This window comes from Microtus pennsylvanicus, chromosome 12, assembly GCF_037038515.1.
Source record: "Microtus pennsylvanicus isolate mMicPen1 chromosome 12, mMicPen1.hap1, whole genome shotgun sequence".
In the NCBI taxonomy this organism is placed as follows: Eukaryota; Metazoa; Chordata; class Mammalia; order Rodentia; family Cricetidae; genus Microtus; species Microtus pennsylvanicus.
Genome location: NC_134590.1, coordinates 24936570 through 24948333, shown reverse-complemented (window position 1 = coordinate 24948333; position 11764 = coordinate 24936570). Strand labels below are relative to the sequence as shown.

Below are 11764 nucleotides of genomic sequence, written 5' to 3'. Positions count from 1 at the left end.
AAAACATCCTGTATGCATTTGTATTCTCCAGATTATCATTTGATTCTCCACTGTCTGAAGTTGGCAAATAAAGTAAGGTTAGTAGTTAGCAGATAGGTTATTTGCATTATAAAAAAAGAAATTTATTCTGATCTGTCTAAGCACAATAGAACTTTGCTGGAAGATTACAACAGGGTTCAGGAAATCCAGGGGAAGGGTTCTGGAAATGGGAGGTGTGTTAATCAGCGATCACTATAATAATACTGTCTGAGAAATCATACAAAAGCCCAGGCATTTGTGGGGCTGGGGAGGTGGCTCGGTTGGTGAAGTGCTTTGCTGAAAAGCATGAGAACTTGGGTTTGAATCTCAGCACCCATGTAGAAGGCCAGGTCAGTGGTGTGTGCCCATAACATCAGCACTGGGAAAGGAGAGACAGGAGGGTCTCTGGGGTTTACTTGCTAGCCAGTCTGGTCGAACTGGTGAGCTTCATGTTCAGTGAGAGATCTTGCCTAAAATAATAAGGCGATTGAAGAACACACCGGATGTCAAATACTGCTCTACACACACACTGCACACACACACGCACACAGAGACATAGAGAGACAGAGAAACACACACACACACACACATACACACACACACACACAAAACAAAGGGAAAAACCCATAAGAATTTAAAACAGTGAGCTCGAACTGTCACTGTATGGATCTTCTGGCCGTAGATCTCAATGATGTGACTGAGTGTTGCAGGTTCAAGGCATCTTGGTCCCATTTCTTATGACATAGGAATGTTACCTTGTACAGTAAATAAGTAATTGATGTTTTTCCAACTCCCAGGGTCAAGCTCAACATTGAGGGGCAGGGGATGAGCACTGGGAAAGGTACGGATTGAGGGGAGTGAGTGTTTGCTGAACTATAACCTGGCCCATCACAGACAGGGCTCATCATGTGCATCTGTTGGTCTGAGCTATATGCAAAGCTCACTTCCGGTTGCATTACTGCATTCTGTGATCTGCCGTGTTTGGTTACTGGGCACAGGGTGCTACCATCACCATGTGATGAACTGTGATTTGTCTCTTGCCATTATTATCTCCTCCTTACTCATTAGCTTTCCTCCCCAGGCCTTATTCTTTTCTTCCTACTCCTGTTTGTCTTCCCTTTTCTTCTCCCTGTTTACTTCCCCTTTCTCCTCTTTCTCCTCCTCCTTTTGCTTGCTCTAGACTTCTGTGGATGGGTTTGTTCTGTGGGAAAGTATTAGGAAGCCCATTTAAGGTCGGTAAAAGCACAGTCTTAGATCTGGTGTTGTCAGCAATTAAGTGGAATTTTTCTTATTAATACAGTATTTGGCTTTCCTCTGTCAAAGCCTGAGCCAAGCACTTTCCCTAGGCTTCCTGGTTACAGGATGAAGAACACATAGGGCAGATGAGACATGGGTGGAAGAACCATGGGAGGTGGAGGAGGAGATGGCTGTTTAACATGTCAACAAAAATGAGAAAGACCAGCATTAGGAAAAACAGCCCCATGGCTTTCGACAGGGCAAAGCCTAGAATCTGTTGCTTCAAAGAAGGGTTCCTGGCATAACCATTGATGAAGGTCCCCAAGCAGTCCCAGCCCCAGCCTCAGAGGCAGCTATTCCGGTTGTGGTAAGGCAGCCCCAGAGCCGTCTACTTGGCTGCTGTGTCAATGTATGTTGCAATGGTACTTGTGTGGAAGCTATGACTAGGGACCAGTGAAGTCAGGGGATGTAGGGCTGCCATGTTGCAGAGACTCATATCTGTGGATGTGGTTATTCCAATACTGGTGTGGATAGTAGTCAGCTCAGTAGCTGAGGGGTTCTCCTTACCAATGACCAGCTTCAGAGGAACCCAAGAAAGCATACATTTTCACAAGAGACAAGATGAGGCTGGAGAATTGCTCCCAGTACAAGAAGACAGAGGGCATTTTCACATCTTCCTGACCCCTGTGTGATTTCTCAAGTCATTCCAATCCACGGTATAAATGGATAGATTGACAGTCTCAAACTAACATTGAGTCAAGGAATGCCACTTAGAAAAGAACTGCTGTCCAGAACTGTCAACTCTAGCACAATCTGCTGCCTAGACTTGTTTCACGTCCTATAACACATTTATAATGGCTGAACTTCAAATATAAAAACCAACTTGAGAATGCAGATGACAGTAGTTAAGTGGGGATGACCACAATGGACAACTCCAGGTGTCCTCATCCTCTGAGCAGGCACTGACGGCAGACCACTGAACTAGCATAGATGGAATGTTCTCAACTGGCTGGCCCCGCTTGTGCAGGTGTCTTTACTTTGGGGGCTGTGTAGTAGCCGGTTGTGTGGTGTGTGCAGAGGGAGCTGTGTGGACGCCTCCCCAGCTCCCTCACGTTCTGAGTGCCAGAGAGCTCCTAGAGGGCAGCCGGGATAGGATGCAATCACCGTCTTCTCAAAGTAATAAAAAGTTATTTCTTCCCTGAGAAGCTGGAAGGCACATAAAAGAATCTTCAATGGAAGGTTATTTTTTTTCCTGCTCTTTCCCACCCTTGACCCAGCACTGGTTTTTTTTCAGGACTGAGTGTTCTGGAAGTTTCTTAGATGAAATTAGCTCCGAAAGCCTTGGGAAATGTATAAACTTTCTCTTAGCTGTCCTCCCTCTGTAATAAAAAGAAATCATCCTGAAAAATACCTGCTCTGTTGTGTATGGGTTGTGTGGTCATCTGCTTAGAGAATATTTTCCTTCAAAGCTAAGGTGGGACCAAGAATAGACACAGAAGTAGAAAGGCAAATGAAGCCTTCGTGTACACGGCAGGTGTAGTAGACTGGACATTATAAAAATAGTGGAGAGGTATTTATTTTATTGTTTTGTCTGTTAAGCATCTATTTTTTCAGTCTTTTGATGGAAGCATCCTGGCTTTCCTTTGGAGTATCCGCTCTCCATTTTCCTTCTCTCTGACTTGGGTGGAGCTGACTATACTTTCTGGATACTGAGAATTGACCCATGACTCAAATTCATCATTGCTATAAAATCCTAGTAAGTGGAGGTCGTGTGCATGACAGTGAGAGGAGAAAATCCCAGAGAATGTCCCCACAGAGGCAGGCAAAGTTGAGTGACTGAGAAAGAACAATTCTGGTGGTTCAAGGTGACTCCTGGATTCAGGCATTTCTGAAGCCCTACTCCTCTGGATGTCTTAGCGAACTTCAGCCAATAAGCCCTCCTTTCAAATTCAATGTTGTGCAAGATTTATGTTACATATGGTTACATTCCTATTTGCACAGAAAACAGACATGAGATTAGACAAAACAGGCAGAACGAAATAAAAAGCTGAGAGGCCATAATCCTGGGTTATTAGCTGTAGTTCAGAAAACCTCCCATGACTGCTTCTCTGTATGTAACAATAGACTAGTTTTACTGGGGATAGAAAGACCTGCATAGCTTGAAGCCCTTCAGCCATTATTTCTGCCATGAGTAATGGACCTATGTCTTATACTAGACCTCTGCCCACTCCCACCCCCATCTGAGACAAATAGCCCTTTATGCTAACAGACTTACATTTCCCAACCCTAGACACTCACATGGGTAAATGAGAGGACCATGAATGAATGCTTCTGCGAGAGAAAAATCACTCAGCATTTGGTATAGGATGGTCACTGGAGAATAAATTCACACTAGAAACCAAGAGTTGATGACTCTGAGAGACTTCTCTTGTATTCTGTGAGGGATGCTTGCAAGGATTTAAATGGCTTGCTCATCAGATTCCCAGTGTCCAGTAGCGTGCCTCTGTACAATGAGAACTCAGTAACTGTACACAGTTGGGTACTGGGGTTACTTCTCCATATACTGAGCCCCTCATCTTGGAACAGTAGCCCTTCCCCAGAAGGAGATGCTCAAAAGCCCACTCCACTAGTTATTAGTAAAAACTTTTTTAATTGAAGGTTTATGTTCAATATTTATTAGGCATGAAAACACAAATATAAAAATGCACACACATTTATAAAGGCTGTGTGCAATTGATTATCACAATTGTTTTTGAACCAGACTGATTTCTGATTCTGAAACAGATATTTTATTGATTTTATTGAGCTATACATTTTTCTCTACTCCCCTCCCTTCCTCTTCCCTCCTCTTCAACCCCCTCCCACGGTCCCCATGCTTCCAATTTACTCAGGAGATCTTGTCTTTTTCTACTTCTCATATAGATTAGATATCCATGTATGTCTCTCTTAGGGTCTGCTTTGTTGTCTAGGTTCTCTGGGATTGTGAACTGTAGGCTGGTTCTTTTTTGCTTTATGTCTAAAAGCCACTTATGAGTGAGTACATGTGATAATTGTCTTTCTGGGTCTGGGTTACCTCACTCAAAATGATGTTTTCTAGCTCCATCCATTTGCCTGCAAATTTCAAGATGTCATTATTTTTCCTGCTGTGTAGTACTCCATTGTGTAAATGTACCACATTTTCCTTATTCATTCTTTGATGGAGGGGCATTTAGGTTATTTCCAGGTTCTGGCTATGACAAACAAAACTGCTATGAACATAGTTGGGTACATGTCCTTGTGGCATGACTGAACATCCTTTGAATATGTATCCCAAAGTGCTATTTCTGGGTCTTGAGAAAGGTTGTTTCCTACTTTTCTGAGAAATCACTATACTGATATCCAAAGGGGTAATGTAGGAGTGTTATTCCCTTTACCCCATGACCTCTCCAGCATAAGTTGTCATCAGTGTTTTTGATCTTGGCCATTCTTACAGGTTTAAGATGGAATATCAGAGTTGTTTTGATTTGCATTTCTAAGTATGTTGCATGACTAAGTATGTTGAGCATTTCCTTAAGTGTCTTTCAACCATTTTAGATTCATCTGTTGAGAGTTCTTTGGTCTGTACTCCATTTTTTAATTGGATTATTTGATGACCGATTTCTTGAGTTCTTTGTATATTTTGGAGATCAGACCTCTGTTGGTGTAGGATTTCCTTCTGTTTGTGTGTTGCTTTCATTGGTTAATGAATAAAGAAACTGCCTTGGCCTAGCTGATAGGGCAGAACTTAGGTAAGCAGGGAAGACAGACCTGAATGCTGGAAGGAAGAAAGGAAGAGTAGGGGCGAGACACCATGGAGCCGCCAGAATCCGACATGCTGAATCTTTCCTGGTAAGCCACTTCCTTGTGGCAATACATAGATTAATAGAAATGGGCTAAATCAAGGTGTAAGAGTTAGCCAATAAAATATTAGAGCTAATAGGCCAAGCAGTGATTTAATGAACACAGTTTCTGTGTGGTTATTTTGAGGCTAAGCTAGCCAGGAGGCCGAGATGAACAAGTAAGCCTCTTCCTATAAGACTCTGTCTGATGTGGGGTTAGTGAAGATATTTTCCCATTCTGTAGACCGTCGTTTTGTCCTGTTTACTGTGTCCTTTGCTTTACAGAAGCTTTTCAGTTTCTGGAGGTCCCATTTATTAATTGTTTTTCTCAGTGTCTGTGCTGCTGGGGTTATAGTTAGGAAGTGGTCTCCTGTGCCAATGTGTTCAAGTGTACTTCCCACTTCTCTTCTATGAGGTTTGGTGTGGTTGGCTCTATGTGGAGGACTTTGATCTATTTGGACTTGAGTTTTGTGCATGATGATAGATATGGATCTATTTTCATTCTTCTACATGTTAATATCCAGTTATGCCAACACTGTTTGTTAAATATGCTTCCTTTTTTTCATTTGATATTTTTTGCTTCTTTATCAAAAATCAGGTGTTTGAAAGTGTGTGGATTAATATCCAAGTCTTCAATTTAGTGCCATTAATAAAGAACCTTTAAAACTGGTATATTCTTATAGTTAGTGACTTCAACCATTATTTCCTTCCTTCCTTCCTTCCTTCCTTCCTTCCTTCCTTCCCTTCTTCTTCTTCTTCTTCTTCTTCTTCTTCTTCTTCTTCTTCTTCTTCTTCTTCTTCTTCTTCTTCTTCTCTCTCTCTCTCTCTCTCTCTCTCTCTCTCTCTCTCTCTCTTTTCTTTTAAAGACAGGGTTTCTTTATAGTCTGTCCTGGAACTAGCTCTTGTAGACCAGGGTGGCCTTGAACTTGGAGAAAACCACCTGCCTCTGCTTCCTGAGTGCTGGAATTAAAGGCGTGTACCACCACCACTTGACTTAAACATTTTCTTAATGATATTTTAAAATTTATTTGTTTGAAAATTAAAAGAAATTAATTGGTCTCCCTGAGTTCAATTAGTGTCTATCCTGAGCCCACTGGTTCCCAAAGAAAAGTGCCTGCCCCTCCCTGGGCAGCCATCAGAAATGGCTCCTCAGCTAAGCCCTCTTCCATTTAAAGTAAATTTTTTTAATGTCTAAAACAATTCAAATTTTATTTTATTAAGTAAATCGACAATTTATACAGTATTAGGAACCCAGTAGTCTTAAATAACCATTTATGGTGATAATATTTTTAAAGTTTTTTCACTAAAGAAGCACATTTACTAATACATTTCATGCATAATTCAGTTTTGTTGTTTTTCCCTACTACTTTCTTGACTATAACTTCATTTTTTAAACATAAGCTATCTTTGAATTAGTGTCTTGAGGAATAATATAAAATACGTGATAAATTTAGATGTGACATTCATATAATAAAATTGGTTTGCATTCCTAAGCACTGAGAAGACCTTTTCTCTGTTTCTTTTTTAATTTAGAATAATTTCTTTATTGAATCTTAGGGAATTTCACATCATGCATCCTAATTCTGTTCACCTCCTGTAGTAGGAGGAATGGGCCTGCTTTATGTCCTGCCCTGCTAGCTTACCCCTGAAATAATCACACAGAAACTGCATTCAATTAAACACTGCCTAGCCCATTAGTTCTAACTTCTTATAGGCTAACTCTCACATCTTGATTCAACCCATTTCTACCAATCTGTGTAACACCACAAGGTTGAGGCTTACCGGGAAAGATCCTAACCAGTGTCAGTCTCAGGCAGGAGCTTCATGGCATCTCAACTCTGCCCTTATTCCTCCCAGCATTCCGTTCTGTCTACTCCACCTATCTGAGTTCCGCCCTATCAAAAGGCCAAGGCAGTTTCTTTATTCAAACAATGAAAGCAACACATAGACAGAAGGACCTCTTACACCAACCTCCCAGTCCTTCCTTATTCTCCCCTCTCCCCTACAGCATCCCTCCAAAAGAAAACTTAAAAAAAATCAAACCAAATCAAACAAAACCAACCAACCAACCAAAAAGAAAAAGAAAACAAACAAACAAATCCAATCAATCGACCAACCAACTAAACAAAAACAACAAAAACCTCTTCACCTCTCTATCTTTCTGGCCTCTCCAACACCTCTTCCTTTGTCTTGGTGGCATTGGGAGCCTTGGTGTGTCACACAGTATATGCTTTTGTCCAATCAGCTTTACTTGCTGATTCATGGCAATGAGTCATTGGTCTGGGTTCAAGGCCTTTGGTTTCTGGTACACCATCGTCACTGCATCCTCACTGGAACTCCTCTGGGATATCCTGTGGTAGCCTGAATCACAGAGGGAGATACTTAGGTATTGTTCCACAGGACCAGTCCCTTCACGAGCTCAACAGTCCTAGATGTGGTAGGCCATCACCCGAAGCCCAGCTGTGGGCCTGGGTGGTAGCTGAGTTGGTCAGTCCAGGCCACTGAGGCCACCCACCATCTCAGGTGAAGGGCAGAGCCAGCTCCCCTGTGTCAATGCCATCAGGGTCAGTTCTCCCTCACTAGTGGTGAGGGGTAGGACCATCTCTCCCAAGTACTTAGGGGGTGGTGTGGCAGTTCTCCCATGAGGATTAGGGCCAGCTGTCTTGCTGCAGTGTACGTCGACAGGCAAGGCCAGCTATTTCAGGACCAGCGAAGAGTGGGGTCAGCTTAGCATGGCCCTCTCATTTCATTACGCATGGTTGAAAAGACCTTTATATAGGGGAGATTCACAGGTGAGGTGTCATGTATGGCCTCAAATCACTATTGTTTGAAAATTTCATACATGCATACATTGTGTCCTGATCAAATCTAGTCTCCCATTCCCTCCCCTCCTAGTTCTCTCCTGTCCTCTTAAGCATTTTTCTTCTCTAATGTTTGTGTTCTTTTTCTAAAGCCACAGAGTTCACTTAGTGCTCCCTTCATGCTCATGGGTATAAGGCTGTCTACTAGAGCCAGAATAACTTCTTAGTAGCCACATTCCTGAAGAAAATTGACCCCTTCCCCAGCAACCACCAATGACCAGCCCCTCAGCTAAGGGTGGGTCTTCCTGAGCCCTTCCCCCATTTTGGCAGGTCTGATCTGGTGGAGGTCTTATGAATGTTTCCGCAGCTGTTGAGATGTTCAAGCGTGCATGTGGGTTGTGTGGTCATATCTGACCAATACTGTTCCACTGTGGTGATTTTTTTTTCAAGTGGACATTTATGCATTACAGTTGTTGGATTGGTTTTTTTTCCCTTGAAATTCTGTGCCTTGCCTCACATTTTAAAAACTTTGTTTGACATTTTAGATCTCTTTTTAATTTTCCTTATTCATTATTTATGTTCATGTTGTTTGCGACTTGCTCTCAGGTAGCTCAGAAATAAAATGAAATTTGTTCCCTAGTAATGCATGGGCAGCCTGTATATGGAGATTCTGTTGAATTTGTCCATATCGGGCTTTGTGGTCTAAGTTGATGAGGACACCTGACCAGGTCTCTTCCTCAAGAGGGTACCAGATCTCATTCCAGATGGTTGTGAGCTACCATGTGGTTGCTGGGAATTGAACTCAGGACCTTTGGAAGAGCAGGCAGTGCTCTTAATTGCTGAGCCATCTCTCTGGTCTCAAATTCACTGTGTAGGGAGAATAACTTTTTATGTTCCTGCCTCTATCTCCTGAATGTACTTTCCACAGTGCTCCTTTATGTGATTCTTGGGGTGGAAATCATGGCTGTGTGCATTCCAGGCAGGTGATCTGTCAGTGGAAGCACCACTCCCAGCCTTCCTTTATTCTTTAGTTGGCAATTAATATTTGTAAATCCTGGTGGGTACAGTATGACAATTCAATCCATGTCACAATGTTTCAGAACTGTATAAGGGTAAATTAGGGCTTTCATCTCATTAACTTTTCTTGTTTCTTTAAAAGATTAAGTTCTTTGCTAAAAAGTCAATATTATTCATGGTTGGAATTATACTTTAAATGTTAACACATTTTTTTACCTTCTTCTATCTTATTTGCCATGGTAGTTCCTTCACTGCACAGAGAAGCTGAAATACATTTAGATATAATTGGGTCACAGGTTATTAAATAACTAGCCTCTCTCTACTTACTCCTGTAAAATTCCCCAAATGCAAAACACATCAATTTTTTTGCCACTGAAAGTGGCTGAGTGGAAATGTCTTCGTGGATGCGTTTGTTCAATGGTAGGCATCTCTTATTTGTACCTCATCTTTGAGGCCCTTTTTAGGCTTTATAATTGGCTTTTCTATCTTTAGCTTTTCCTTTTTCTGTATTCCCATCTTGCTCACGTGCATCAGCCTTGAGCCTTCATCCACTCCATTATCATAGTATCTATTGTTCCCCTTCGTGCCTTTTCTTTCTTCCTTCCCTGCTTTCCTTCCTTTCCTTCCTCCTTTTTGCCTTTTTTGCACTCCTTCCTTTCTTCTTTCATTTATAGATGTGAATAAAAGCCTTGGAACTGATGTACAGTTATCTGCCCTCATTCTGGAAATAGTTGGTCGACTACACAAAGGCTCTATTTCTGTCTTTTGGTTTTTGCACCTTTCCCCCGTCCTTTAATTTATATAGCTCTCCCCCCTCTCTCTGGATGGGGGGTGAATGCTCTTTGCCACAAGAAATAGCAGTAAAATAGAAATAGTGGACTAGGAGCAGGGTGAAGAGAGAACTCTCTTGTGACTATAATCAGCCCTGAGTGGCATATAGCAGCTTAGGTTTTCTGCATAGGGAATGGAGAGGAAGAAAGAATTCAGTGACTGGGTTAAAGCAGTGGTTCTGGTCCTAGGCTGCAGAACTTTAACTGAGTTTAACCAGTATGTGCCCTTAGATAAGCTACTTAACTTCTCTGGGTTCAACTTGTTCAGTTTAAAATGAGAGGATGCTATTAATAACTAATGGATTGAAATACTGAGATGTTTAAGGTTAGCTTTGTGTTAAAACTACAATCCCCCAAGGCAATTTCATTAAGAAGAAGGGCGATTTATTTTGGCCCAGTTTTGGATATTTCAGTCTATGATGGATTGACTCTGCTCCTTTTGGGCCTATGGTGATGCAACATGTTTTAGTAGGAGCATATGTAGAAGAAGGTGCTCATCTCATAATGTCTGGAACACAGGAAAAGGAGGAGGGGCTGGAAAAAGAGAAAGATCTCTTAGGAATGGCTCCAATGACCCAATCTCTTTGCACCGGGCTTTGTTTCTACAGGGTTCTGTGACTTCCCAGTACTGCCAAGGGCCAAGCCTTCCACACACATCTTTGGAAAACATTCAAGGTTCAAACTAAAGTATCATGCTAACTGTTAATATTAAGTGAAAATTACATGTAAATAGCGAGAAAAGGATGATTGACAGCTTTTCTTTTAACAAAATGCTTGTTAGAAATAAACATTATAATGATCTAATAACTCAAGCAATGAATAAAGTACTGGATAACAAAAATGACTGTTCCTTGAAGATTATGGAGATGTATATATTCCAGGAGAAGCATTGTTTTACTTATGTATTACTACATAACAATTATTCTAAAACAACATTTAGTTTATTAGTACATAGAGTCTAAGACAGGAATTTGGACAGACTACACGGAGGATGTCTTGTTCCTCAATGTCTGGGTCTCACCAGAAAGACTCAAATGACAGGACTGGAGTCATCAGGAACATCTTCACTCACATGTTTGGCAATGGATAAATAAACTAGGCTGGCAGGAATGGAAGCCTTGGCTCAGCTGGGACTGCTGATTGACATGTCTACTTGTGTCCTTTCCAAGAGACTTGGCCCCTATCCCAAGATGGCCACTTCAGGCTAACCAGACTTCTTACTTGACAGCTCAAGGCAATAAGAGTCTGTGATCTAGGAAACAAGGAAGAAGCTATCTGATTCTTTATGATCCAGTCTCAGAAGTTGCACAGGACCACTGCTGCCAAGATCCACTCCATCTGTATGACCCTGACCCAAATGGTGACAATATAAACAAAACCTGCAAGGAGAGAATACATAACTGTGTTTCAAACCACTAAAAGGAGCTCGAGAACAAAAATTAATTTCATGTTATAGTAACGCCGATTCACTGCAAGAAGCAAGTAATCTAGTTATTTCCATGGGGAAAAAAATCAGGCCAGGAGGTGGTGGCAAATGCCTTTAATCCCAGCACTTGGAAGGCAGAGGCAGGTGGATCTCTGTGAGTTCAAGGCCAGCCTGGTTTATAAGAGCTAGTTCCAGGACAGGTTGCAAAACTACAGAGAAACTGTCTCGAAAAACAACAACAACAACAACAAATCAGTGTGTGTAGTGAGAGAAATGTAAAAAACATGAAGTATTTCCTTCTTCTTTTTTTAAAAAATCAAAATACATTATGTATGCATGTACATGTGTGCTGTGGGACAATGATATTGTACCCTGTAAAGATTTGTTATGTATTGGCTTAATAAAATACTGATTGGCCAGAAGCCAGACAGGAAGTATAGGCGGGGTGACCAGAACAGGAGAATTCTGGGAAGAGGTTGTCACCCAGACACAGAGGAAGCAAGATGATATTGTCTCTCTGATAAAAGGTACCAAGCAAGGTGACTGACACAGACAAGAATTATGGGTTAATGTATGATG

At 41.6% G+C, this 11764-nt stretch overlaps 1 pseudogene; it reads right to left on the bottom strand.

Annotated features, from left to right (window-relative positions):
* Positions 1–1360: 1360 nt before the first annotated feature.
* On the bottom strand, positions 1361–1750 carry LOC142832365 (ATP synthase F(0) complex subunit C2, mitochondrial pseudogene; annotated as a pseudogene).
* Positions 1751–11764: the final 10014 nt, after the last annotated feature.